At 37.6% G+C, this 23,414-nt stretch overlaps 1 protein-coding gene across 2 annotated transcripts in view; it reads left to right on the forward strand.

Moving 5' to 3' along the window:
* The window catches only part of Lypd6b (LY6/PLAUR domain containing 6B), a 195,358-nt gene that overhangs the window by 7,266 nt on the left and 164,678 nt on the right, over positions 1-23,414 (forward strand). Inside the window, exon 2 of one of the 2 annotated variants that reach the window (XM_063259049.1) lies at positions 560-615. The exons of the other annotated variant lie outside the window; for it this stretch is intronic. The gene's annotated coding sequence lies outside the window, so the exon portion shown is untranslated. The remainder of the gene's footprint in view (positions 1-559; positions 616-23,414) is intronic. 2 annotated transcript variants of the gene reach the window in all.

Below are 23,414 nucleotides of genomic sequence, written 5' to 3' on the forward strand. Positions count from 1 at the left end.
GCTGAGAAGCCTTGGTCTAAGTACCACTTACAATCTTTCCTTTCACAGAGGTGCAATTGCAATATAAGTGGCCAAATGAAATTTCAGGCTTGTATAGATTCACCCGAGTGGAATCATTTATCCCCTAATTGTGTCTTCAGTGGTAGTGAATTGCCAGTGATGTGAACTAATGTTCTCACAGAATGGGGAAGAAACTTAAGAGTTCTCATTTAACTTTATACTGCTTACATGAATGCACTTCATGACAATCTACGACCTGGGTGCTACTTGAAGTTTTTCAGGAAACTCTGCCATTCAAAATAACAACCCCATTGTGGGATAGTCTTACTTGTTAGAGGCATTTTCTTCTATTGAATTGAACTGAATTGAAAAATGTTCTCTTCTATAATCTACCAAATATTTTACCTTACTCACTGTCTTGCAAACTATTTGAAACAATCTATTTGTGTGACTCAGTACATGTATATGTCCACATGGGCATGTGCATATGTGCACACACCCACACACATGCTTGCTCATGAAAAGCATTTTACAAAATAGCACTTACTATCTCTTGTAGGCTGAATTGATTTCACAATAAAGCAAGAAGTTGGTTTTGCTGCATGAAAAATGCTGGTAAGCCCATTTTCTACTTGACAAGTTTTTCAATGTTTATGAACTGTTCTCTTGGTGCCTCAGAGAGTTCTTGGATCTGGTATAATATTGATTTCTCCAACAGTTTTTCCAGCCGCCTCATAGTCTTTCTGGTTTTATGCATGTACTGGGTGAGATGTCCAGTAATGTTTCATAGCTTATGGCCTGTTTGAGAGACAAAGACATGCAAGATCAATACCAGTGAGTCATGTGATATAGAAGTGGTCACAGGTGAGAGAGAGATTATACAGGTTGTCAAGAAAGTCTGTATTTGGGCTTTGAAGGTTAGCGTCAGCCACGTGGAGTAGAAGTACGAGGAAGGAGGAAGGATTTCAAAGGCTCTCCTTTAGGCATCTCCTGACCTCTATGACTTCCTCTAGAAGTGACTTGGTATACAGGGTTTGAGAGAAACCTGAGGTTAAATACAAAGAGGAAATCTAAGTTAGATTGTTTCCATAGAAAATGTCACAAAAAGTAATAAATGAACTGTCCTTGGGTCCCCAGGCCAGGTCCCTCAGGAGCTCTGACTCTCTGACAAGTGTAGTCACTGTGTTGTTCTGGAAGCTATTTCTTGTGGTGAGGTTCAGCTTGCCAGGGCCCGTTTCAGGGCCAGGCTCTTTAGCTCTGCTAAACACTTGTGACTTCCATGAAGTACTGGAGCATAACCCTTTCCCCACTGGCTTAACTGTGTCTCTGTTTTCTTCTCAGTGCTTAATCAGATGCATCATATTTGCAACTGTGCTACTTTCAACCCTCTTACAATTTACCTGTGAGGTAATCTGAATATGCTTGTTTGTAATAAAACAATGCCACTATCAAATGCTGTGGAAAAACCAAGTACATATTAATGGTATCCTGCTGAAAGCACCCCATTCATTTTGTGACTATTTTATTTTGGTAAAAAACAGGGATGGATGTACACTATAGGAAAATTATCTGGATTATTTTCCTTTAACAAGGCGAGGGAGTTACAGTTCTCAAGCAACTACAAAATGAGGACTATGCGAGATCCATCGCTGTGTCTAGACCACTGGGTCAGTGTTAGTGTTACTGAAAGTGTTATACATTTCTGCTGGAATTTAGTGCCAGGATGGTAGTTTGTTGCCCAGGAAGAGCTGATAAACAGTGGAGATTTATAAAATTCCTGGTATTTCTCCTTTTCTTTGACTACCAGGAAACTTGAAGTTAAATGTAAGAATTTTCTATTGTGGTGATAATTTAATTTCAAATTCTAAATATATAGATGTCCAGGGCTGGGGATTTAGCTCAGCGGCATAAGCACCTGCCTTGCAAGCAGGCAGTCATGAGTTCGATCCCTGGTACCGATAAAAATGAAAAAGACAAAAATATATATATATAGATTTCCTACCTTAATATGATTTCATCTTTGTTTAAAAACAATTTTTAATATATACTCATTATAGAAAATGCAAAAAATAATAGTTTCCCACATAACTACTAGATATTTTCCTACCACATGGAAAGTCACAAATTATATCTTTATCATAATCACTGAAATTTATTCTGGGTATATATATATTACAAAAGTGAAATGATATCTTTTACACTGTATTAAAACTTACCTTTAAAACTTAGCATTTATAAATATTTTCTATACCATTAAATATTCCTGCACAGCATTATTTTTAATGGATGGTATAGTTCATATGAGGATGTATCTTGTTGCTGTACTTTAGTTAGAATTTCACTTTTTGTTATTATAAATAACTCTGTCATATATATTCGTATTGCTAAAACTCTGAACACATCCACTATTATTTTCTTTGAAAAAGTTTCTAGAAGTGACATGATTGAGTAAAAGCCTAGAATATTTTTAAGATTTGTAGACATATATTTCCATGCTGCCCTCCAGAAAGCATGAACTAATTTACATTATTGCCTGGAGTTTGAAATGCTTCTTTTCCCAAGCCTCGCCTAGTATCGGGATTATTGTTTTTTAAATCTGCATTGGGAGACAGGACTTCTGGGTATGGCCTGGAAGAGGCTGCATATCCTTCCTCCTAGTAAGCTGCTATAAATCTGAACAAGTGAATAGAAACAGTTGTGTTCACACCGTGGTAATCCATGAAAGCATGCAACAATTTGAAAAGTGTTTAGTCTTGAAAAACTTATGAATTCTGAGTGGGAACAGTGGGAGTTAGGCTTTTCTGCTCCCACCTCCCCACCACCTCCAGCTCAGTGGGTGCAGAGGGCTTCATGGTCAAAGGACACCAGGAGACGGACTCCATGCTGCCAGGACCGATGCGTGTTAGTGGGGGACTCCAGTACCCCTGGGTTGTGATCCTAGTTCTGTTTCTCCATTTCAGTTCACCTTGAATCTTTAAAAAATGTTATTTTATTATAAATGTTTATAATCAAAAGCAGAAAATAAACAAGGAGAAGAAAATGAGAAACATCTTCCCCTATCCTGCTGTAGGTGTTCTGTGCTGATGGAGATGTTTTGTTTCCTTGTCCTTATGTAATTAATGGAACATTTGAGTGGCAAATACAATTTGATAACCTCAGTTTTAAATTTGATTAATTTTATATAATTTACATTGAAATATTCATCCATTGGTAGTGGCTATGATTTTTCTGTAAGTGGAAGCATGGATACATATATACATAGTTAAAAATAGGATAATACTGTATACTGTGTTTTGTATACTGCCTTTTGTGACTGATAATATATAATAAATCTAATTTTGATGGCTAGGTCATATTCTACTGAATGAATATACTATAATTAGCCTTCCAACTTTGTTCTTTTTCAGTGTTGTCTTGGCTGTTCTATGTCCCTTACATGTACATAGGATTAACTGGTTAATTTCTACAAAAAAGTGAGCTGGGTTTTGATAGGGATTACAATGAATTTGTAGATCACTTGAGAATATTTTCTTTTTGTTTATTTAAAAAATTTTTATTTTAAAAAGAATAAAACAAAACAAAATGGAACAAAACGTCAGAAAAAAACAATGCAATCAACACAGGATTTCAAAACAAGACAACAGGACGTCAACAATGATTACCATAATGTCTCATTTTCTTCAAAATAGTTGTCCACTTGAGTATATTTTCATCTTAACAATGTTAAATCTTCCAATCATGAATCTGGAATATTTTTCCATTCGTCAGATCTTCTTTAATTCCTTTAAATAATGGTTAGCAATTTTCAGTGTAAAAGTCTTGATCTTCCTTTCATGGTTTATTCCCGAACATTTTATTCTTTTAAATGCAAATGTAAGTAAATTTGCAAGTATCATTTTTGGGCTGTTCATTGGTTGTGTGTAGAAGTATACTTAATTCTTGTGTTTTGATCTTGTATTCTGAAACCTTGCTGAACTCACTGATTATGAGTTTTTATAGTAAGTTTATTTGGATTTTTTATAGTCAAGAACGTATCATCTACAAGTGGAGGTACTTTAACTTCTTTATTCCCCCATCTGTATAACATTTATTTATTTAGTCATTCTTGCCTAATTGCCTTTGCCAGAAACAACAGTGCAAGATTGAATAGAAGTGGTGACAGATACTCTTGTCTCACCATGTCTGATATTTCTGATTAGTGAGATATCTCTGTGAAGTATGACATTTTTCTATGACCTATTCTATTTTTATATATTTTTCTGTGACCTATTTCTATTTTTATACTCTAAGAGTATCAGCTAATTTTTCTTAGAGAAGTAATGTAACTTTCCTTTGTCTTATGCTTTGGGAGGCTTGACCTAGTGGCTATTAGTAAATAAGTATTTTAATTGAAGAATCTATTAATGCAACACCTAGGTGCCAATGAGTTTGACTAATGTAACCTAGCATGGATGCATTTATTACTTAAAAATACAAAAAAAGTACTAGGTTTTCCATCCTTTGCATATTTTGAGATGCCCAATAAGAGGAAGACATTATCCTACTCCAAATCTGAGCTACTTGTAAAGCTTCAGGAAGGCTTCCTATTCTGTTTAATTGCGCATTCAACTTTTCTTTGTAAAGAGGACCCTCCATCTATTTTACACTTGTCAATTCAAAGGATTAGCTAAGATGTATATTAAATCATAACTGTGCTTACTGTTAAATCATCTCTGCAGTAAAGAATGAAGGTGGTATTAGTAAAAGCAATTAAGTACCTAAGTCACACCTTAAGACAATTTGAGTAGTTTTTTTTAAAGAAGTTAATTCAGAGTCGTATAGTACGTGTACTTCCATTTCTGTTTCTCTATTTAAAAGGAAATACTTTATTCTAGTTTTATTATATAGTGTTTATTATTATAATGAAAATTATATCAGGTTTCTTTTTATCATTCTACTGGTAAAATGAAATGCAAACATTTTGGTCTTCGGCTACAAAAGAAACTGAATGGTCTCCACAAACCTTTCAAGTTAAATTAACTTTTCAACAAATCTGAAGTTCTAGTTTCCCATTTTTTTATTACAATGAGTTTTTTTCTTTTGATTATGGGAGGGGTGAGATAAGGCTGCAGAATGCTTTCTGCTTCATGCTGTTTATTGCACACAATACAGAAGCCAATTCCACCGAAAAGGAAATGGAAAAATAACGACCCTGTTTGTGCCTTGTAAGCAGTTTGTGAAGTCCCTTCTAGTTTCTACGATTAAGTGTTGGCTTCTCTCCTTGCATACTTCTAAAATGAAATTAAAAAGAGGAGTAAACAGCACTATAGAACCCAGCTCAAATACTGTATAGGGACAAGCCCAGAAGACTGAAGAATTGCAGCATTTCAGGCAGTGTTTTTCAGAGCTGTACAAAATGCAGTAGAGGAGAAAGACTATAAAGGGGATCCTGAGAAAGTTCCAGGTCATTTTGAACTCTGATGCCCTGGAGTCAATTTTGGTGTGGACAGGAGAAGGAGGATTGGTAGTTCTGGCAGAGCAGTCTCTATTATGTGTGACAATGCTTCATAAACAGATTGCCACCCAGTTATTGTTCACCCCACTCTAAGCTTCAAAGTTGCCCTGGGATTTGCTAATGGAGAAGGAGAGAAGGAAGGGTGTGGACAGTGTCCCTAGAACAGGGACAACACAAAGTAGAGGCTGGGCCCTGGGACTGGGAGCCAGAAACCCAGACCTATTTTTGGTTCTCCCACCTTCTGTGTGACCTTGAATGAATCATTTTACCCTTCTTGACTATAGTTTTTATGTCTGCAGAACTCAGGTTTGGCCTAAATACCTGACTTCTAAGTCTCCCTCAAATGGTCTCAGAGCTTGACTCGCACCAACAACTGAGGTCCTGGCTCTAGCTTCCTAAAGGGAGCAGCCTCAGTTTCTTCCCTTGCACCTCTATTTCTGCTTGAATGAAGGAAAACTACCAGATGGTCCAATCCCAATACTTTATACTGGCCTTCACATTTCAGTGTCTGTGACCCTGATGTCTGGTCTAAGGTCCGTGTGAGGGGTTAAGGGCATCCATCATTCAGCAGTTGTACCTCTTCTAAGGTGATGGCAGGCAGGCAACAGAAATACTTACTACGTGTTGGTTTAAAAAGCTGACAATGGGGAAAGGAGTCTGTGTTATCGGACCTCAGTTTCTCCCTCTGTGGACAACCTGTTGTATACTTACTTGGGTCTCACTTTCCCTTGGTCCCAGAATGAAAGCAGCCTGGGAGACATGGAAATCTGAAGGCAACTGGAGCCTCCATCTCCTGCCCTCCCCAGCCCTCTGCAGCAGGAGCCCTCAGGCCTGGATCCCTGACCTTTTGATGGGAGCCTCTGGAGTGAAGGCTGTAATAACCACCTGTCAGCTGCCCATTGGCTTCTGAGAACCATGCCTCCCCCTCAGTCACTGGCCACCTCCTGTCAAATAGGCTTCTTCTACTTTGTGTCAGGTCTTCATCCATCTATTTCCTGACTCTGGGATTCTTTTCTTTCACTCATTAATAATGTACTTTCCTCTGCCATAAACTTTCTTCCATTTGTTTGGGAAGCACAGTACAATGTGCTTTGTGTCACCAGCAGGGCCTGCTTTGGGAAGAGGCTTGAAATTCCCCCAGCTATTTTAAGCAGATATAGTGCCTTTTTGTTACCTGCCTTAAGGCACCCTGGTGACTATAAGCCTGCAAGGGAAGGTTGGCAGAGAAAATCATCATGAAATAACTATTCTAACTGAGGAGTGTAGAGTTGCAGACCCAAAGGTGCTGAATGTTTTAATTAACGTTTATTAGAAATGTAGACTCGGCCATTTAAAAATAAAAATTTAAATATCTTGTCTCCATATCCATTTCTCCATCAAGACACTGTTCCTTTTGCTTTTCAAATTTAGCCAGTATTTACTAAGTTCCCATCATGAGGCTGGAGACCCTGCAAAGCACTGGGCTGACAGGAGTAACAGTCACGTCTTGCCCTCAAGGGGCTCTCAGCTGGGCTCAGGAGAAGGCCGAGAAGACAGAAACTGTCCAGAGTGGTCAGCAATCTGAAAAGTTCCTGGAGACTGGGCAAATACAAGATGGGGGACCCTGTGCACTTGGCTGGGGAGTATTCTTGGGCCAAGGGTTCAAGCAGAGGGAGCAGCAGGCTTAAAGATGTGAGGGAGCTGGTAGGTTTGGTAAAGAACAGGTTCAGCATGGTTGGGGCAAATCTGAGGGAGTAGAGAAAAGGAGAGAGGAAGAAGATGGGGGGATGCAGCTCAGTGGCAGCGGCCTTGGGGTTGGGGAGCTGATGGATGGAGTAAGCAGGCACCCAAGTGCATTCAAGTGCAGAGCCTTGAATACTATACTCATCACTGGCAGATTTGCTGGTCAGTTTTGATTTTATCTTGAGGGTATAGGAACCCACAGAAAAATTTTTAAGTGGATGGGCTAAGAGGCCTGCAAGGTCACTTACCATAGAAGATAGGAGCAAGAATTCTGAATCAGGGTGACTAGGGTTTGAATCATTCCTTAGCCACCTTTCTGCTGTGGGCCAGTTTCTTGTGGCCTCATCTTTAAAGAAGGATGAAAATCTTGTCTGTTTCATGGACTTGTTGTGAAGAGTAACTAAATAAATTCCCTGAAAGTTCTCACAATAATGGACATACATTAAAATTCAACTATTACTTTTTCTGGGAAGGGGGCATATAATTTTTATGAGCAGCCTCCTCAGATTTTGTATCAGTTAACCATTGGCATAGTAATGCTGCATAAGAAATAACTCTAAAACACAGTGGCTTCAAGTACTCTAAACTGGGGAGGGAGTGGCAGTGGTGCTATTCATTATTGCTACTGCAGTTGTGGGCTGCTTGAACCTGGCTGAGTCCTGGCTGGGTATGCAGTTTGGGTTTACAGCTGCTCACATGGGATCCATGCTAAGAGCAGCAGGCATGGGGCAGCTTTTTCCAAGGCACTGGAAGAGCCTTAAGAGGTAAAGGGAATCCTGCATAGCTTGAGAGGCTGGTGCTTCTAGAGGGGTGGAGAAATGCAAAGTCACTTAGCAAAATGTGAAGGTCGGGAAGGCCCCAGTCAGACAGCTCTTGCATTTGCAGCTTTGTAGCTTCCAAGAGAACTTTCTGAAAGGCAGTCTATTCTTCCTTGGGGCAAGACCAGAACCCCAGGGACCTGGCTTCAGCTGGCAACCTTTCTGCAGGTGACTGAATATGAACCTTTGGACTGCCAAAGGTGCTGAGTCTCCTGCCTCTCAGAGTGTTTGGGAGAGACTGTTCACTTCAGGGGAAAACATGCTAATGTGAGTTTGAATCTGGTTGAGATGGGGAGGATGAGAATCTTTAGTGTTACTGAAGAGTAAGCTTGGAGATGAGCAAAGTGTCCAGGACACTTTGTGGCTCTCACAGGCGTACCAGGCTGCAGCATGGCCTTAAACATGGTTTGCAGTGGATTGGAACTGCTAGGATAAGATTTTAAAGTTTTAAAAAAAATAATAAAATATGTGCTTGCTTGTACATTGCTATGCTTTGGATGTGGTTTGTCCCTCAAAAGTTAGTATCTGGATGCTTGGTCCTCAGTGTAACTGCTGAAAGGTGGTAGAACTCTTAGGAAGATGGCCCTAATGGAAGGCAATGGGTCATGGGGCACTGCCTTTGGAAGGGATTAATGTGGTTCTTGCAGGACTGTACGTGCTTGGTTTCTTGTTCATGAGAATGGTCCCTTTTTGGCCTCTCTACTGTGTTGTGACACAGCCAGGGAGTCCTTGCCAGATGGTGGGTCTATGCTGTTTGAACTTTCTAGACACTAGAATTGTAAACCAAATAAACCTCTATTTTTAATACATTACCTAGCCTCAGGTATTTTATAACAGGAACACACACAAAAAAACTAAAACATCTGTGTTTTTAGATGCCTCTTTCCCAGTACAAAAAGGAATTCTTTTTTTGTGTTTTGACTTCCTGGCATTTGCTTTCCAGCTCCCTGGGAGCCTCTGGTGAGGTGAACCTGACTTTCCAGCAGACAGCCCTAGGCAAACGCTGGAAGAGGACAGGGAGAGGCATTTATTGGTGTGTAACTGCCTCCCAGTTCTCCTAGACTCCTTCCAGCTTGGGAGAGGACAGGGACAGTGATGGGAGGAGTCAAGTGTGATTCTTTGCCAACAAGTAAAATAATCTCTCTCTTCCTCCCTGGCCTTCGTATGCTGCATGACAAATGTATCCATTCTTCTCAACAGAAAAGAGAAGCAGGGACGAGAAGACATTCTCACAGGTTACCCTTTTCTATTTTATATAATGGGAATATAAGTATACTATGAAATTAAATGTCCAGTTTCCTAAAAAGTCATTCACTGTTTAAATTGAAAAATTAATATTTCTAAAATTAACCTTAGTCATTAAATATAATATTATATTGAGTTCTTTCCCCAGGGAATGAGAAGAAAATGTATTCTGGAATCTTTTTGGTAGCAAACACAGCACTGGAAGTAACATCATACCATTTAGTGGTGTGACTGGCGTATGTAAGATGATTAAACTGAGGCATGACGATGAATGTATTGACTGTAGTTCATTTATTGGGGAAGGGGATTAAAAGCAGGGGTTAGTAGGCCAAGGACACCATTAACTGTTGGCTGCAGTCATTTCTGACACAAACAAGAAACAAGAAAATGAACTCAGAAACGTTTGGATCTTAATATCAAGTCAAGTAGATACTTTAGCTACTGATGATTTTTTTTCTTCTTAAAGTGGTTGCTTCTAAAAGGTACAATTCAAAATAGTCATTGCAAGAATAGACATGCTGAAATCTTAATGGTGCAATGCTATTTTGTTGAGTAAAAAATAGGGCTGGATAATGACGAATCACAGCTATGCAAATGAAAAGAAAGATCATCTTGTCTTGTGCTTTAGGGTGTGAACTGATGGCAGAAATCTATCCATATTACTCAGTAAGGGAGAAGAATTCTTTCAGTGATATAGAAAGCTTTCATATATACATATATGAATATATATTTCATATATATATTCATATATATATATATATATATATATAGAGAGAGAGAGAGAGAGAGAGAGAGAGAGAGAGAGAGAGCATCATATGTGGCTGAACTACTGAAACCTAAAATATAGTTGGTCTATTGGCAGCTTTTCTTGAGTGCTCACTGTAGGCAAGGCTTAGCACAGGGGTAGCTGCAAATGCACAAATGATCAGTCCCTCCCTCCCTCGTTCCCTCCCTCCCTCTATCCTTTCCTCTCTTCTTCTCTCCTCCCCTTCCTTCTCCCCACTATGTCCTCCACTTTGTCTCTTCCTGCCTGAATCAGCATAGACTTGACTTAACAGGGACTTATATCTTAATAGAAATGGCAAGATGCTGACATTAAAACCTAAAAACAAGTGTAAATTTATATAGTACATATTGTGGAGAGCAGGACTGTAATATATCTGGAGGAAAAATCAATAGAGTGAAAATGATGGTTCTAAATCTTGACCAAATTAAACAACGAATTCTTCTAGTACTCTATTATTGTTTCTTTTCTTCTTTTACTTCTCTTTTAGTCCAAGGGGTGTTGTTTTAGGCTTTAAATAACATTGCCACCCAAGAAGTAGCCCCTCCCCATGAAAAGAGCAGAAAATTCAATCCCTGGTGAGCCACCACTATATACTTACAAACCCTACAATTACATCCTCAGAGTCATGGAGTAAGAACTGATCTTAAATAGGAACTATTGCTTGGCTGACTGATTCCTTACTAAAGCTGAAATGGCTTGACAATTGGACTTGTTTATATTCTCTGAGATTTCTCTAAAAGTTACGTGTATTTGAATTTTGTCTTGAGGTTTTGTATTTTGTGTGAAAAAGTAAATTGAAAGATATAATTTCCCAGTTACACATAACTCAAAAGTGCTAAAGTTTTTCAGAATGAGGAGGTGAGATAAGAGGAGTTTTGTAATGGATTATTTTAACAAATGGTTTAAATATAATGATATTAATTTAGATCCCAGAAAACATACCCTATCTCAAAAAAATAAACTTCAGTATCTTGCAAATCAAAGTGTAGAAAACTCAGCAGGAACTATAATATATATTAAGCTTTTGAGATAATGTCAACTTTCATAGTTTGAAACTAAAGAAATAACTCGTGAAGAGAAATGAATGTGAATGTTTTAAAACTTCCTTACTGATGAAACACAAGAAACTGGGGGAATCTATATTAGATTAATGACATATATATGATTAATACACACAATAATGTTAATATATGTCTTACTCAAATGCATAAGAAAAGGGCTGAAGTCCTAACAGATGCAGAATATAATGGCTGCACATACTGAATATTTTTTCTATGCCCACGTAGCTTTACAGAATCAATTATATTAATTGTTTTTTGTATAGAATATGTTGAAGCCAACTTCTCTTACAGAATGGGAAAAACTGTGTCATTAAGTGTCCAAAACATTGTTTTAGGTGTTTTCAAAGTGTTCATTGGTGCGAAAGTACAATAATTTTTTACTTAAACTAAGTTTTCAGTGCCAAATGTTAAAGTTATAGAACTCTGATGTGACTTTTTTTAGTATGTTATATCATTAGAGTTATGGCTACAGAAGTCCTGCTGAAGGAAATGGAATGATTTATTCAGAAGCCCACTTAAGACTGCTTTTTCAGGCACGTTAGAGGTAGCATTTGCCACTGAAATCTGCTTTAGGAAAAGAGTAAATATCCTTTGCGATCCCATGCTTTTTCACAACATGTCATCAGTTATCTTTAAAGGCCTTAGTAAAAGAAACATGCTAACTACCATCCGGAGAGCATCTCTAGGATAGAGATGACTACTGTGTTATGTTAGGGCACTTTGTCAAGCATGTTGCTCCCTTATCTTGCTTTTATAGCAGAGGGAATAAAGGTACTAGAAACATATCTTTGAGGTCACACACGAAGTTAACAGCAGATAAACATTAAAACCGGCAGCTCCAGAATTCCCACTGTGTGTAATTAGTGCACCGCAGGCAGGAAATGACAGCACAGGGAATAAATGGCAGATGTGGTGTTTCAGGACCTGGTGGCTGTGAGAATTCTCTTGTGTTGTTCTGAATGGTTAATTAAGTTAGTTTCTCTCTGAAGATCTCATTGCATAGGACTTAGAGGTCCCTCAGCTAGGAACTTTCTTCTTTAGGGTAAAAGACAGCACCATGAACACTCTCAAGTACTTTGATGAGCTCTCTGGTGGAGACAAACTGGGTGTAGGCACGAGTAATGTTTCAGGCAGTGCAGTCTCTTTGTCTGGCTTCATGGAGTTTCTGAATGTGGTTTTTGTCCTTTGCTTCCAAAAAACTGCAGCGTGTCTTCATTGTGAGGCTGGAAGTGGAAGGGCAGAAACTGTTTACAGGTTCCTTCTCTATGCTCCATGTTCTCAGAGGCACTTGGTGTGTGGTCAGTTCTTGGAGTGCACACTTGTTTGCTTTTGCTCCTTATGAGTGACAGGCACTGAATTTGTGATCATCTATCCTTACACATCTAACAAAAGCATTGTAAGGAAAGAATGTGGTGCTTGAAAAGTACTACCAGGAGACTAGGTATGTTTATGGAGAGCTCAAGGGAGGATGGAGGCAATGTGCCAAGCTTGATCTACAGGATAGCGCCATTGGACTCTCTAACAAGCTCATTAGTCCAAGAATCATTATTATCTTAATTTCATTGACCCTCTTATAAGGATATGACTAAGTATTTAATCACTGAAGGTTGACTGGAGAGAAATGAATTGTTGTTCTAACACAGAAGTGTTAGAACCTTGAAAGAGGTGGAACTTTGATTTCATTTTTCCTAATCTCCAGTCTAGAATGAACTTGGCATGCTGCCTGGGAGAATCTAGGTTGGGTTCTACTCATTTCTTGCATCAAACTTTACTATGCAGAGTAAAGTCCATTGGCTGGTGACATCAGTATCATCCAAGAGCATGTTAGAAATGCAGTTTTTGGGTTCCATTACCTGTGGTTTTTTTTTTTTTTTCCTTTTTCTCGTTAAACTTTGTTTTTGTGTCAACATTCTGTGACAGATTTTTGGTCAAATTGTTTCCATTAAAAAGTATTGATTAAAAAACTTATAATTTAAAATTGCCACACACATGAAAAATGAAATGCTCCACAAACATTCTTCTTTCCTTCTGAAGATTTCATGGTGCATTGTTATCATTAACCAGTCTTGTACTATGAAACTTAAATGGTAAATTGAGAGAAACAGTTCTGAGACCAGTCTTCTGCCTCTGTGTAAGATTGGGGAGGCAGGTGTTAAGGATAATATTCACTTAGCCTTCTGAGCTTCTGGAGACCTTGCCACCTCTAGCAGCCTTCTTGTTCACTGATTGGCAATACCCACAGCCACTTTGTCTGTCTTATATCTTGAACAGTAAAACAACCCAGAGGAGGCTAGTCAGAGAAGCTCTCTGGAAGTTTGTCTGAAACTGTATCAATGATGGTTTCAATGATGGTACCAGATTTCAAGAATGATTTGATCTGGATGGTTCAGAATAATCACCTTAGCAGCTGAACCAGCTACCTCCATTGGTGGCTCATTTTTGCTTTCATCAGCAATGGTATAACAATGAACATTTTGACACACATGTTCTTGACATTGAAGCCTACATTGTTCTCAGGAATAGCTTCACTTGAAGCTTCATGGTGCATTTTAACAGATTTTACTTCCAGGTGACATTGACTGGAGCAAAAGTGAGCATCATACCAGGTTGAGAGCACCAGTCTCCACTCAGCCCACAGGGGTGGTACCAGTACCACCAATTCTGAGACATTGTGGACAGGCAAGTGCAAAGCTTTTCAGTTGAGGGACTGAGTGGTAAATAGAACCAAAACTTCAAGCGATGTGGTTTTCCTGGCAGTGCCATCTTTTATCTTCTTTGTGCAGTTGAAAAATTTAATTGGAGACTTCCAGGAGAACATGGCAGATAGATAACAGCAGCTCTGGAGGCTCTCTGAGATAGCCAGCTTAGATTCCAGGAATGGTGCAGTGTGGGGAGTCCTAAGCAGGGGGAGATATACCCTGCCAACTTAGGAACAAACTAAGCTGAGAGAAACCAACTGGAAATGCAATCCTGGTGCTATGACTGGAACAGCTAAAGTCTCAGTATCAAAGCTGGAACCCACGCCTCTGGAAACCGCGGCTTGAATTTCCTGCTGCCACTGCTGCATCTGAATTGGCACAGCAGGGATAGAGATGTGAAAGCTCTGAGAGCAGGAATCAGCAAACCAAATTGAGAGCAGAGCTGGTGGGGAGCCCTGCATTGACCTGTGGTGAGTGAGAGGAACGGGGACCCTTCCATAGACTAGGAGGCTCCAACAGAGGACATTCTGGGAGCGGGCAGACTAGACGGAACAGGACACTGCAGTGACTTCAGTCACATATTCCCCTCTCAAGAGGGATTGGTAGAGAGCACTTGACCTGGGTGACACTGTGGACTAAGACCCAGTAGGCTAGCCCAAACCAGGTCCCTGTGCCTGACAGTGTACCCTAATGCCATGAAGCCTTCAGCAGGTTGACTGACCTGGAGGGGCGGACCCAGCATAGGCTGCCCAGGTCTGTGTCTCCCTAGTACACTGCAGTGGGCAGGAACACCTAGCCGGCACAATTCAAACAAACTGTAACCAACAAAGAAAGAAACTGGGCCTCCTATATACACTTGTATGGAAGGAACAAAAAGTATGGGAAGAGGGAGTGACAAGAAAGGGTCCTCAGTCCCCAATCCTGAGAACACTGATCCAGGAAAGGTAAATGCGAAGGAGAATGAGGACAGAAAACATGCAATATCAGGCATGGCACCAATAGACATAGGGACCTCATAGATGAGTTCAAAAGTGAAGTATTTAACCAAGTAAAGCAAGATATAAGTAGAATAGTTAAAGAAATGCTAAGCACCTCCCAAGAAAACATGGTGGAATGGAAGAACAGAAAAAAAGGGGAGAATTATTTGATGGGGAAAATAGAGAAAACGTAGAATACATGAAGCAGGGTCAAAGAGATTACCAGGAAACTAAAAACTCTATCAAAAGCTGGCATAACAGCTTGAAAGAAACTAAGGATAGATTATCTGAACTGGAGGACAGATTTGTAATGTGGGAGCATGAAAGGAAAAACTTCTTAAAAATAACAAGGAAACAAGCAGTAACAATACAAAGGCTAGAAGATGATAAGAGGATCTATAACAAGAATTAAGAATGTAAAGGAAGAAGCAGGGATACAAATGAATGAACTGCAATGGCTATTCACAGAAATAATCAAGGAGAACTTCCCTAATATTGGAAAAGTTAAAGATACTTGGATCTATGAGGCATACAGGAACCCAGCCACCTACAATCCAAACAGAACTACACCCAGGCATATAATAAAATTCCAAAAATCCAATATAAGAACAGAATATTAAAAGCCATCAGAGACAAGAAACAGATCACTTACAAGGGAACACCCATAAGAATTACAGCAGATTTCTCAGCACAAACCATCAAAGCATGAAGACCATGGGGTGAAATAATTCAAGCTTTGAAAGACAATAACCTCCAGCCAAGATTGATATATCCTGCACAACTGTCCCTAGAAATTAATGGAAAAACAAAGTGCTTCCAGATAAAAAGGAACTAGGGGAATTTGCAACCACTAATTCATCTCTACAGAGAACACTGCAGGACATTCTAAAAGAGAAAAATACCAAGATTCCAGAAACAGTGGCAGAGAGGCCATAATGAATGGAGCAGAAAACAAAATGAAGAAGACAAACTGACAACTAATGACAGAAAAAGAGCTCAACAGAAATGAGGCAGAGAAGGTTGGATGGTAGGAACAGCTATTTTGGAGAAAACAAGACATAATAGCTAGTGCTGATTTAAAATCATCTTGTTTTGAAGTCCCATCAAGCTTTTGTTCTTCTCTTTCCGTTGGTCTTAACATGTTGTATCTGATTGGATTTTATTATATGTGATAATATAAACAAAAACGTTTATAGACAAGGAGATAATACAGGAACCATTGTTCATTTTCTGTTAGTTGGTTCTAAATACCCTGTAATACTGTCATTCTCTTGAATGGTTTTACATTGTCTTGATATGTTTGATGCTACAGTATATGAAGTTATAGTCAAAGATTTCAAGGAAAGAGACATTATGGTAACTACTTTTATGTCGGGATATCTTGTGGTGAAACACTATTTTGCTTAAATGGTTTATGTTCTAACCTGTGCTGTTTTGTTGTTATGTCCTCTTTTATCTCAATCTCCTTTTTTCATTATTTATTTTTTTATTTTTATCTTTTCAATTAAGGGAAAAAATAAATAAAAATAGCAGGATATATTATAGTAACCCTCTTTGATTTTCTATTAACTTGATTTGAAACCCTGTATTGTTCTCACCATCTTGTTTTGACTGACTTTATTCTGTTTTGCTTGATAGTACCAGTTTGAGAGTATAAGAAAACACTGTGAAGACAATAAGATTCACTGTGATGCCCATTCTGGTTTGACTATAGTCTTCTTTTGAAGTCCTGTAATGTCTCCAATGTTTTAGTTTTATTGGTTTTGTTCTTTACTGTTTTGTTCAATTTTATTATAACTGATGATATAGGCTATTCTTTTTAAGATAGCAAGAGGCATTATGGTAACCATTGTTGATGACCTTGTATTCTGTTTTTACATTATGCACTTTGTCCATCCTTTTGATTTGACTGACTCTGTTTTGTTTTGTCACATTTGGTTTTAGTCTCTTCAAAAAAAAAGTAATAAGAACTGTGGGAGTAATAAAACCCAAAATGTGTAATTGTCATTGTAAAAAAGAGAGGAAAAGAAAGTGCTCTAAAGAATATAACTGCATGTATATTTAAGTGTATAAGATAGATAACCGTATTACTGAGTTTTTGTTGGATCATTGAACAGAACTGTTTGCAGTCTCACTGTTTGAATGTCCACTTTATATGCTTTAATTTTATAACTTGAACAACTATTTCTAAGGTGACAAATCTATTAACTAGTGATTTCCTACTGTTTATTTTTTTGAAATTCTGTATAACTTGTACTTTTTCTGTTTTTTTTTTTCCTTTTTTCTCCTTAAATAAAACTTAAAAAAAGAAAAATTTAATTGAATACTCACTGGTGTTACAAATGAAATTACTTTGGCCAGAAATGCTTGGAGGGTAAAGCTTGGAGGGTAAACCACCCTCCTCTTAAAACTGTCTGATAAGTTGTCTTCTGAAGGAGGGAGAGAGGGGCTGCATTCTCAGACACTGATGATGCTGACAGAAAGTCCTGCTTTCCTCAGATCAATTGCTCATAAGCTTCTAGATGAGTGGGGAACACCACTGTGAGGAAGCAGGTTTTGTTGTTTGGGGCTGGAAAAACGTGAGCCAGAGTGAATGCTTGCCTGCATACCTGCCTTTTAAAAAGCTGGAGAGAAAATTAGTATATGGTTTATCCTCCATTTTTTTTTTGTTGGTATATGTTTGTAGTACACAATGTTTACTTTCCTTATAGGGAACTGGTACATATACATAAGACATCTTAACTCCTTTTCGCCTCAACCTCTCTTTTCCTTCTCTCCCTGTCTTCTAGTCTCTCTTGATTCCTTTCCTTTTTTCTGTGCATGTTTTGCACAAATTTGCAATGATGTTTACATTTCTTATGTGAAGTTGGTACATGCACATCACTCATCTTAATTCTTTCTTCATCCCGTTTCCTTTTCCTTCCTCACCTCCCTTCATCCTTGATCCCCTTTCACTTTGAGGAAGAGCTGCCTTCTACTTCTATTGTCTATCTTTTAGTTTTCTATTTATTTATAATTTGTATTTCTCATATAAGAGGAATCATGTGATATTTAAATGTGTATGTCTGATTTATTTCATTTAATATCATGGTGTCCAGGCACATCTGGTTTCCTATGAATGATTCGGGTTTGTTTTTCTTTCTGGCAGAGTAGCACTCCAAATTGTGTGTAAGTATCATGTTTCTTATATCCATTTATCTGTTGATGAGCATAAAGGCATGTTCCAAGATTTAGCTATTATGAATGATACAACTCTAAACATGGGCGTACATATATCACTGTAATGTGATGTCTTTAACTCTTTCAGGAAGATATCTAGAAGGGAAACAACTGGGTCAAATGGAATTTCCAGTTTTGATTTTTTGAGTGCTCTCCCTACTGATTTCTAAAGTTTATTCCTACCACCGGTGTAGAAGGGTCCCCACTCCCCTGAAGTCTTGCCACCGTTATTATTTGATTTCTTGATAGATGGCCATTCTTTTTGGGGTAAGGTGGAATCTCAGTGTTATTTTAATTTGTATCTCTCTGATGGTCAGCAATGTGTTTTGCTTGTTTGTTTATTTGTCTTTCTGAGACAGGGTTTCACTATGTGTTTCAGGATGACCTAGAATTTATGTTGTAGCCCAAATTGACCTCAGATTTGAAGCATTCCTCCTTCCTCATCCTTTTGAGTGCTGGGATTGCAGGTGTTTGCCACTATATCCAGCTGCTATTTTTTTTTTTTGAGATGGGGTCTCATTATGTAGTGCAGGCTGATCTTGAACTTGCATATATAACCGAGGCTCGCATCGAACTCATGGGAAATTTCCTGCTTCAGCCTCCAGAGTGCTTGATTACAGGCACACACCACCATACTCAGCCACAATGTTATATATTTATTGGTCATTTGTACTTCTGTGAAGTGTCTATTTATTTCATTTGCCTATTTTTTTGATTGAGTCTTTTATTTGGGGAGTCTAATTTTTTAATTTCATTATGTATTCTAGGTATAGTCCTCCATCTAAGGAATAGCTGGCAAAAAGTTTACCCTTTCTTTAGGTTGTCTTTCCACTGTTGGTTGTTTCCTTTGCTCTGCAGAAGCTTTTAAACTTGCTATCATTCTATTTGTTGATTCTTGATACCATTTCTTGTGTGATCAGGGTTCTGTTCAGAAAGTCCTTGCCTATGCCCGTCACTTCAAGAGTTTTACTGATTTTGTTTTCCAGGAGATTAACTATTTATGTTTTATTTTTTAAATTTTATTTTATTTAAAAAAGGAGTAAAACTAAACATAACAAAACTAAACAAAGCAAATCAAAAGATAACAATATAAGTGACACAGATTTCAAAACAAGACAACAGGAGATCTACAGTGGCTACCATAATGTCTCGTGTTTTCTTCTAAATGGTTGTGTATATCTTCACACACAGTAAATGCATACAACACAAAATAGTATAAAACTGATCAGAACAGAGTAATGAAGGCATTACAGGCCTTCAAAACCAGACAATATGAAAATTGAAAATGGTTGCCATCATGTGTCTTGTTCTCTTCAAAATAGCTGTCCATATCTTCATGTATGTTGAAATTAAACAATATATAACAGACTAAAACCACGCTAAACAAAGAATAAAAGCATTATTGGATTTCACAGCATGATGATACGAAATCAGCAATGGATACCATAATGTCTGTTTTTCTTCAAAATAGCTGTTCATTTCATCACACATAATCGATTCTCATAAACTATTTAGGAGAAGTTCTAGGCATGTATAAGCCTCTACATGTATACCTATCCTTTCTGCATTAGAGTGAAAAACAAAACAAAACAAAACAGATTACTAGAAAAATAAGAAATAAAAAAGACAAATAAATAACAGTAGTAAAGAGCCCAAAACAATAATGATACAAGCCTTTAAAACATGGTAGTAGGAACAGAGCTAAGGTTGATATTTTACATAGTGATCTTCAAGAGTTCCTTAGGTCACCTGACACAAACATGCAAAATTGTTCCAATCCTATGAATATTAACTGCTATGAACTTTGTCCTATGAATTTGTAGTACAATCATCTTAGCTATCCCAAGTGTGTTTATACAAATTTAGGTATTTTTCTTTTCCCTTCCTTTTTCTTTTTCCTGCTTTTCCCTGAGATATTATTTTTTCCCCCTTCGAGAAGATTCTTAGCCTTTCACTGTATTGAGAATTTTATATTTTATGTATGCTTACCATTTATTATACCAGGGAGACAATATGTATTTACTCATGTGAGTTTGATTTATTTCACTTAACGATTATAGTCTCAAGTTGTATCCATTTACTTATAAATATCTCAGTGTGATCACTCTTTATAGCTGGGTAGTACTCCATTATATAAAAATCCTACAACTTTTTATCCATTCCTCGGTTGATGGGCATTTAGGTTGTTTCCAAGATGTGGCTATTACAGATTGGGCTGCTATAAACATGGGTGCATGTGCATCACTGTGGTATGATGTTCTTAATTCTTTTGGGAAGATACCCAGAAAGGGAATATCTGGGTAAAATGGGACCTCTAGTTTTGTTTTTTGAAGAATCTCCACATTGATTTCCACAATGGTGCACCAGTCTGCATTTCCACCAGCAGTGGGGAAGGGTTTCTTTTCTCCCATAATGCTTCCATCATCGGTTATTGGTTGATTTTTTGGATAATAGCCATTCTTTCTGGGATGAAGTGGAAGCTCAGTGTTGTTTTAATTTGCATCTCTCAAATGACCAGTGATGTTGAACATTTTTTCACATATTTATTTTGTGTTTGTATTTCTTCATCTGAGAAGCATGTATTCATCTCAGCTGTCTTTTGGATTGGATCTTTAAAAATCTAGAAGGACTGATTTTTTTTGAGTTCTTTATATGTTCTTGATAGTAATCCTGTGTCTAAGGTACAGCTGGAAGCATTTTTTCCTGCTTTGCGGGTTGTCTCTTCACTCCATTCATGGTTTCTCTTGCTATGGAAAAGCTTTTCAATAGGGTGAGATCCCAGTTGTTAATTTTTCATGATGGTAACTGGGGCTTTGTTCACAAAGTCTTTGCCTATATCAGTGTCTTCAAGAGTTTTACCTGCATTCTATATTCTATATTCTACATTCTACATTCTATTCTATATCCCAGCAGGCTTAATGTTTCTGTTTTAATATTAAAAGCTTTGATCCATTCTGGTTTTAGCTCGGTACAAGGTGAAAGATACAGATTCAGTTTTAATCTTCAGCATGTGTAGAGCCAGATTTTCCAGCCTATTAAATATGCTCTCTGTCTTCCAGGGAATGTGTTTGGCACTTTTGTCAAAGATAAGGTGGCTTAGTGTGCCTGGAGTTGTTTCTGCATCTTCTAAGCTCCTTTGGTCTGTTTTTTTTTCCTCCCCTTTGACCAGTACCACATTGTTTTATCCCAGTAGCTTTATAGTATAATTTCAAGTCAGGAATTGGGATGCCCCCATCTTGTCTTTGTTGCCCAGGATTACCTTTGCTTTTCTAGGTCTCTTTTGGTTCCAGATGATTGTTTTCTCTAGGATTGTCTTCTCTAAGTCTGTGAGATATGCTATTGGAATTTTGATTGGGATTGCATTGAATCTGTAAAACAGTTTTAGAAGTATGGCCATTTTGATTATATTGGTTCTTCCTACCCAAGAGCATGGGATATCTCTCCATTTTCTAATATCCTTTTTAATCTCATTGTTCAGAGTACTGTAGTTTTCAAGGTAGTAGAGGTCTTTTACATATTTTGTTAGATTATTTCCTAGGTATTTCATTTTTTTGGATGCTATTGTAAAAGGTATTGTTTCCCCGAATTCTCTCTTATTGTGTTGTTTGTGTATAGGAAGGCTATTGATTTTTGAGTGCTGAATTTGTAGCCAACTATATTGTTGAATTTGCCTATTAAATCTAGTAGTCTTTTGGTGGAGTTTTTGGGGCCTTCTCAGTGAAGTAGCATGTCATCTGCAAATAATGATAGTTTAACTTCTTACTTTCCAATCTTTGTTCCTTTTATTTCTTTCTCTTGTCTAATTGCTCCAGCTAAAGTTTCCAGGACTATGTTGAATAAGAATGGAGACAGTAGATAACCTTGTCTTGTTGCTGATTTTGGAGAGAAAGCTCTCAGTTTTTGTTAAGTTAGTATAATGTTGGCTGTTGGTTTCTCATAGATGGCTTTTATCAGATTGAGATAAAGACCATCTATTCCAATTTTCTGTGTTTTTTTTTAAATCATGAATTGGTGCTGGACTTTGTCAAAAGCTTTTCTGTATCTATTGAGATGATCATATGGTTTTTGCCCTTGACTCTGTTGATATGGTATATTACATTTACAGATTTACATATGTTGAACCATCCCTGCATCCCTGGGATGAATCCTGCTTGATTATGGTGTACAATCTTCTTGATGATTTGCTGCAGTTTGTTTGCCAGTATCTTATTGAGAATTTTTATATCAATGTTCATTAGGGAAATTGGCCTGTAATTCTTTTTTGGGGTTGGGTCCTTTTCTGGTTTTGGTATCAAAGTAATGCTTGTTTCCAGGAATGAATTTGGAAGTACTGCTTCCCTTTCAATTTCATTAAAGAATTTGATAAGGAGTGGTATTGAGTCTTCTCTACATTTCTTGTAGCAGTGAATCTTTCAGAGCTTGGGCTTCTCTTTGTTGATAGGTATATAATTACATCTTAGATTTCATTTATTGATATTGGGCTATTTAGGGTTTTTATATGTTCTTGATTCAGCTTTGGTGATTCAAATGTATCTAGGAATCTGTCCATTTCTTCTGTATTTTCTATCCTATTATAATTCAAATTTTCAAAGTAGATATAGATGATTTCCTGGATTTCTGCAGGGTCTGTTGTGATTTCACTCTTTTCATTCCTAATTTCATGGATTTGAGTCTTTTCTTTCCTTTTATTGATAATATTGGCTAATATCAATTTTATTCAGTCTTTCAAAGATCCAACTCTTCGGTTCATTGATCTTTGTATTTTTTTTCAATCTCCAGTGTGTTAATTTGTGCTCTGATCTTTATAATTTCCTCTGTTGTATGAGCTTTTGGCTTAGTCTGCTCTTCTTTTTCTAGAAGTTTGAGGTTCAATATTATGTTATTTATATGTACTCGATCCATTTTCTTGATATAGTTATTTACTGCTATAAATTTCCCTCTTCAGACTGCTTTCATTGTGTTCCACAATTTCTGCTGTGTTGTATTGTCATTATTATTCAACTGTAAAAACTGTCTAATTTCTTCTTTAATTTCATCTGTACCCTATTTATTGTTCAGCAGGATGCTACTTAATTTCTACTTGTTTATGAAGTTCTTGTGATTTCCTTTAGAACTTGGAGTATAACACTTTATTGTCTCCTTGACTTGAGAGTTTATGCTGTGAAGTCAGCTATAATTCTGATGGCCTTTCCTTTATAGGTGATTTGTTTAGCTTTCTCTAATAGCTTTTAGGATTCTAGTCTTGTGTTGAATTTCTGGAATCTTGACTGTGATATGATGTGCTGATGTTCCATAATTTTCTTAAGCTTGTCTTTTATTTATTTATTTTTTGTCTGTGTCTGCTCAAATGTTGCTAAGCATGGTGTTTATTTTGGTAATGTCTGTGGTTATC

Source organism: Cavia porcellus, unplaced genomic scaffold (genome assembly GCF_034190915.1).
Source record: "Cavia porcellus strain 051 isolate PalLab524CR breed Dunkin Hartley unplaced genomic scaffold, mCavPor4.1 scaffold_12, whole genome shotgun sequence".
Taxonomy (NCBI): domain Eukaryota; kingdom Metazoa; phylum Chordata; class Mammalia; order Rodentia; family Caviidae; genus Cavia; species Cavia porcellus.